Below are 7,554 nucleotides of genomic sequence, written 5' to 3'. Positions count from 1 at the left end.
TTTTCTTCCTCACGTGCTTCTTCCTCCTTGTCTTCTTGCTCTTTCTCTTCCATTAGTGCATGCAGCTCTCTTGGAGTAACTGTGATGGATGGAGTGCTATCAAAATCATCGTTGTCATTGCTATCATCATCCTTGATTTCAACAAGATCATCACTGGACTTTTGCAGATGATAGAAATTCTTCCACATGCTTTTTACATCTCTTACAACATGTTCAATGTCCTTAATTAAAATCAAACATGTGTGAAATATTATCATCATTTTACCGTCATTGTTCTTCATTCCTGCCTTTATTTTTCCTTTAGTGAGACTCAGTAGAAGATTCTTTAGGGATTGCTCATATATGTCTTTGACCATTTGGGTGGCTAACTCCCATCTTGGTTGCAATCTCTCCAACAACTCTTTGCAGATTTGAGGGGCAAGCTAGTCTGGGGAATATTTCCACTTTCCCATCTTATTGAGTACCAGTTCCTCAATCTGCATTTTCTTTGCATTAGTCCTTGTTTCAAATTTCAATGCTTTGAAATTTGTGATGCTAGCTCCCTCTTCCAATTGTTTTACCCTTTCCTCAAATGTGAGTGGAGGCCTGACAAGTATAGTTTCCTGCTTGCCTTGTTTGGTTCTTCTAGAGAATACTGCAGAAGGCTTCTTCTTAGGTTTGGTGATAATTGCCTTCCCTTTCTTCTTTGGAGGTTCCTCTTCTTTTTCAAATTCAAGTTCTTCACCTTCTTCTTCTTCTTCTTCTTCTTCTTCTTCATCATCCTCATCTTTTCCTTCAGTAAGCATAAGAGGGCCAGTTGTAGTTTTCAACTTTGCTATCTTTCTCTTGCCTTTGCTTATAGCCTAGGGTAGCTTGATTTCAAGCTCAATTCTAGTCTTGGCTTCATCATAAGTGCCAAAGGTAGTAAGCATAGGATCTATAGGTTCATTTACCAGTGCCTCAATAATGTCCCTAGCCTCATCAATATTCACCTCATAAGGAAGAGGTTTCACCCATGCAACTCGGGGTCTGACTACTTGAATGTATATCTTATCACAATCAACCATGAAGCATACATCATCTTTGTAATCTTCAACCAGTTTGGGTGGAATTTAGAACCCATTGTTCATTCTTTCCTTGAAATTTTCAAAATAACTATCCATAACTTTTTCAAAGTTTACACCCATGTCAGCAATACACTCATTAATCTGATATAAAATTGGAATATCTTTTCTCCATACAACTGAGCCGTTTGATGGAAAGAATTTTTGAATATAGAAGAATTAAAAAATTAATAGAGAACTAAATTTGTAGGGATTATTCTTTGAAGTCCTTATGTTGTCCATATTCTTGTTCAATTGTTTCAACAATAATTCTGACGGTCAAATTCAAGATTTTTCTTCTCAATTTTGAATGCCAAATCAACAGCCTCACAAGGCACACTGTTCAAATGACTGGACCTATAAATTTTGTGGGCAATGATGTGAATGCCAAACCTTAATTCAACGTTAGATATAGTGTTGAGCTTCAAACCTCTAACATCCCATTCAGCTAGGGTTTGCTTCTGTAACTCCTCCCGACCTAGGGTTTTGGTAATTTTCGCTTTATTTAGCATTGGAAGATCGGTAATCTTATGAATCATCTTCTTGGTGATTAACATTGGCTGCTCTAAAAAAAGTTTCCCGTTGTGAATACGACTAAGTATGTACCTAATCCAGTCAATTTGGAAACTTCTTGGCATGTTTGAGATATGGGTTAACCCTTTGGTCTCTAGATGCTTATGCTCAGGTTTCAAAGAACCATCAACACTCATTTCTTCTAGGGCATTGTCCATTTCTAGGTTTCCAATCTCTTGAATAGAATATTTGAAATGTGTACGAATGTCATTTATGAGAAGTACCTTTGGTGGAGTTTGTGATTGAGCTCCATTGGGGTCGAGTGATTTTGCAATTGCTAGAACTAGCTTGAAATTTGATACCTTACACTCCACACCTTTAACTAGCATTTTTGAACCTCATTTTCCCTTGGTGCTGCTACTACTCTCGAATGCCATTGCTTCTTGGTAGGTGTAAGAAAATTTTGAACAAATTCTCTGCTTAAAAATTGCTTGGAATCACTTGGAATTTGCTTTGGAATCATTGGAAATTTCTTAGCTCTATAATCGTGGTGAAAAACGAAATCAAATTCTACCTGTTTGACAAAATTTTTGCAATAAATGATTGGTACAAAGGTAGATGAGATGACATAGTGCTTGACAATCATTCACTTGCTCGGTAGAATATTACAATTCGATGATCAAACAAAACTTTTGTTTACTCCTGACCTAGCTTGGTAAGGTCTTCTACTGAGTTTCCTTGGTAGATGTAACTTGGTGAAAGATATGCTTTCTTTGATCCTTGTGTATCTAGAATACTTATTTGATCATTTTTCTTTCTTTTATTTTGGAATTGCTTGAGATATTACTAGGAGATGTAGTTCCATATCCTTGTTTATAAATCTAATTGGAGATGGTAGAGTCACCCACTTCTTGAGTGACATTTCCATCATTTGAACTATCTTGCTCGGTAGATTTAGGAATCCACTATTTCCTCATCTTCTTACAAATGTTTTTAGCTTTAGTTTTCTTTTCATCTTCAACTTTTCCTATGTTCATGTAGTTTTTAGCTATATGACCAAGTTCTATACATGTATAGCACCTTATAGTAGTTTCCTTCTTCCCTAGGTGATGTCTTGCACAGTTTATACCAATATGTCCATATTCTCCACAATAATGACATCTGCACTAGGTATTGTAGTCCCATCCAAATATTTCTTTAACAAGTTGTTTAGCTGGATTGAATGATTTGGATTTGCATTGGAATGCCTTGTAACCATGCTTCTTGCATTTGTGACAAATTCCTTCAAATTTTGGTTTCTCCTTGCATTCATTAGCTTTATGACCATGTTGACTGCAACTATAGAATTTACCACTGAATTTACCTTTTCCATTGTTCCAACACTTTTTTGATGTGTGACCTAACTTACCATAGTGATTGCAAGTAGGTCTTTGATTCCTTTGGGCACCTTGTTTGGAGGTTTCACCTTCTTCCTTATAACCAAGTCCAGCTTTACCTTTTTGTCTATGAAGATTCTGGTCACTTTTTTGATTTAATTGAGTCATGTCTGCTTGAGATTTCATCATTCTTTCGTTGATTTTTTTTTCAGCATTTAGGTCATTTTCCAAACTTTCATTGATTTGCCTTTTAGATCTTAAGTCACTTTGTAAGCTTTTATTGATTTGTCTTTCAGTGATTAAGTCATTCCTTAGGCTTCCATTTTCAAATCTCATATTCATAATTTCTTCATTTGTATTAGATAGTTGATCCACAAGATCTTCATGCTGATTGGATTGATTATTTCTTGTCTCTAAGTCTTCACATAGCCTGATTGATTGGAATTCTTGTTCTCTTTTAAGATTTCTTACTTCTTCTTGTAGAGAGCCATTCTTTGCTAGGAGTTCCTTGATTGCCTCATTAGCTTCATCTGAATTGCTTGATGGTAAAAGGTCTTCAATATTTTCTTCAACATACTGATGGCCATTCATTTGTCTTGCAAGTTCCTTCCTTCTCTTCAGGGATTGAGAAAGATGCTCCTTTACTTCTTTGAGTTGAGCCATGGCCATTTCCAGATCTAGATTTTCATTTTGAATAGCTTTGTCAAGCCTAAACATCTCCATTGTCCTTGATCTTTTCTCAAGCTATCAAACTTTTATCCTGAGAACCACAAGAGTTCTGATACCAATTGTTGAAAATATTTAAGATATGATAGGTTAATGAGAGGAGATGGGTGAATCAGTAACTCACTAACTTTAAACAATTCAGCACTTTAACCATTTATACTATTCACCATTCATTCATATAATCTACTACATATATGAGAAATCAAACATCCATAACACATGTACATAGTGATTTGGTAACCCATAAACCTTCCAAATAGAATGTAAAATTGGGGTGGGGATGATACCCACAAAACTTCGTTACTGCAATATGGGGTTGGCTTGTTAAGGCTTACATTGACCACTTTTGGTGATTAGGAGCACAAAGGACTGCTAGGTCCACCTTGTTAGAGGATTTACAAACATACACTAAAGTATGCACTCTGTTAGGAGATTTATACAAAGACTGTTAAGTCTACCCTGTTAAAGGATTTTAAAAATTGATTCAACTGTTAGAATGAAATAGTGGATCTACTTACAAACTTGATTATTGATTAGATCCTTGAAAGATAGATCACCTCTTGTGACTAATGAATCTTTACTATGCCTTGTAGGCCTTGCTGAATATTCTACTCTTCTACTGATTCGCATTTACACTCCTCAAAACATTACATGTCTCTCTTGATATTCTCATGCTTGCATTGTAAATGATATAATACATTACATATATACCATTCCAATAATTACAATTGCAAGGTTGGTCAAAACACAAGTGAACAAAACATTCCTAAGTCGGCCTAGTACTAAATAACACAGGTTCACTGAACTGACTTGGTGACCTTTTGATACTCAACATCCACTGCATTACTCGGCATCATCATGCACTTGGTAGAAGTGAAGGCTCATCCATACTAATCACTCGACGTAGTTTTGAACTTGGTAACCACAGGTGACTCGATAGATGTAGTGTCACTTGGTAAAAACGGAATCCTTTGTTTACCTTGCTTTCACTCGGTAAACACTACACTTTCACTACTCGGTAAACAATGGGCTTCCATCACTTAGTAAACATTATGAAGCTCGATGAACACTGTATGCTTCATAGATAGTGTAGGGCTGCACACCCACTCGGTAGCTTCATGAATGCTCAGTATGAATTGCTTGATTGCGCACTCACTTAGTAGCTTTAAGAATGCTCGGTATGAACTACTTAAGTGATGAACCTAAAAGGTAACCACTCTATGCTCTGTATACACTGTAGACTGAGTGATGAATTTGGTAATCATTCAGAATCGAGTAAGTGTTGTCACTAATGAAAAATACAATATAATGCCAACATGAACAACACACAAGCATTAGTCCATCATATTTCATAAACCAAATCAAATATCAAATGGAATAAATACTCAAATATTTCCTTTTAATTCTCAAAATTCAAGTAACATATTACTTTAAAATTTGATGATATCAAACACATACCTATGCTTACTTATCACACCTTGGAACACATGGATTTGACCCTGCTAATAGGTACTTCATATCCACTTCCTGGCATACTTATACATATACACTCAATATCTCAAGGAGATCAATTCAAATATTAGGAGTCAACATTTTTAAAAAACATTTACAACTTCTTACTCATCTTTTAATCACATCTCAAGCATGAGTAATGTAAATAATCAACCATACATACCATCCAAATCAATAGGTTAGTGTCCACCAAACATAATCAAGTTATGCAATCCCATTGCATCTAATTCATCATGAAATATAATTACATGCACATATAACATCATCAATGTAATAATTAACATTTAGTCATCATTATGCATCTAAATGCTTGCTAAATTTGACATATAATGTAATTACATTATAATGCATCATATAGTTTCAAATTAACACATACATTTAACCAATATAACATAAAGATCAATGATAGAAAGTCACACAATAAAATGTGTCAAGTAACATTGACCCAAGTTCTATGTCAATAGATAATTTTACCAAATCCCAAACACACATGTCAACCAAAGGGTCTAAGTTGGGTGCATAATAGCTAAATCTATGTTGATCACCATATCAACTACTAGTTAATTAGATAACTCAAGATGACTAAATTGTTGATCATCATTCATTGACCAAGTTGACTAAATAAAATGAGTCAACAACTTCTATAAGTAGAATTCACATGCATGGTGGCTCATCACATATAATAACACCTAATGCAAAATATTATCAAAAATAAATAAAAAAGAGGGATCTATACATACCCTTTTGCATTCTCATAGGGAGACCACATATCCATATATTTTCCATATAGTCCAAAAAGTCAAGTCAGGTAGTTAGAAATTGACTACACATAGTTAAATCAACAAGTAGAAGCAACATATTCCAATTAATTATGCAACTTCATTCTAGTTTCCAACTTACATGTCAAAATGATAGGTATGATAATAATTACATTTCATAAATCAATTATCGACCAAATTGTTGAGCACTACATATCATCACATGAATATTCCATACATGAATATACTGAATAAGTTGACCTACATGTCAAACTATATTTTATCATAAGTAAGAACCATGTCCTATTGGTCAAATAAATAGTATTGACAAATGAGTGTCAACACACTTAACCATTTTCATCATACATGCTGAGTACACAATAGAGGCCGAGCTAGAATTTTAATAGGTGCCAAGTCATAGTTAGTGCTGAGCAGATTACAATATAGTATGTGTCAAGCAATATAGAAATTGTTCACGTCCCGAGTAATAGAATCATTCAGATGCTAAGAAACTTAGAACAACATATGCTGAGTGATACAGGATACAATAAGTTCCGAGCGAACTAGGAAACATAGTTGATGCCAATAAATCCAAAAACAATATGTGTTGAGCATCAGTAATACTTCATGTGCCGAACAGTGCAGGATTAGCATAAAAGTTTGTATTTGCAAAAACTAAGATGTAAACCATTTTTGGAGCCGACTTAGGCAAATTTTGAAGGAGAAAAAGGATAAGGACGTGTCATTTGTATTCCCTATGAAATCCACATGCAACCAATCAAAAAAATGATGAAGGCATGCAACCAATGGGAAAATGTAAAATATGAACGAGAATTTGAGATTCAATTTGGATCCCAGATCCATACCTAACCCTAAGTCTTTGCATTTTTTATAAGGAGGATGAATGCACCATTGTATGAATGGAAGAAAAGTTGCATAAGGGGAGAATATAGTGAAATTTTAGTGTGAAATGAAAAGGCTTAGTGAAAGGGATAGCATTTATATTCAGTTGATCATAGCAGAAAAGGGGACATATTTAGAGATTAGATCAAGCAAGGATCAAAAGAGAAAGAGCAGGTCAAGTGCCTAAACCCATCAATTCGAGATTGCATTTAATCAGGTCAAAAGTTCTAATACTCTCTCACAATTGTATTAGAGGTTGAAATCCTATGGTGATAGGTTAGCCTAAAAACTAGGTAGAAGAGTCTTTGGAGAAGGACAAGAAAATCCTATGTATTAGGTAGGTTTAACAACCTTTACGTAAATCCTTTAATAGGGTGACACTTCTTGTAAAGTGTTTGTAAATCCTTTCAACAAGTCACTATTGACATATTGTAAAGCCTTTAATAGGGCAAACCATCAGAAGTGGTTGTACTCATTGCTGTAGTAATTTTGTGGGTGTCATCCCCACCCCAGTTTTACCTTCTTATTCCTAGAGGGTTTCTAGGTTACCTAAATCTCTTGTGTTATGTGTTGATGCATGCTCTCATTTTATGTTTGTTTACTTGCATGCATGTTAATTTTAGTTAAATGTTTAAAAAGATAACAATTGGTACTTTTGATTCACCCCCCCTCTTAGAAGTACTC

The sequence above is a fragment of the Cupressus sempervirens genome, chromosome 3 (genome assembly GCF_028749045.1).
Source record: "Cupressus sempervirens isolate cs-2001-9-10 chromosome 3, ASM2874904v1, whole genome shotgun sequence".
NCBI lineage: Eukaryota > Viridiplantae > Streptophyta > Pinopsida > Cupressales > Cupressaceae > Cupressus > Cupressus sempervirens.
Note: the sequence above shows the minus strand (reverse complement) of the source record.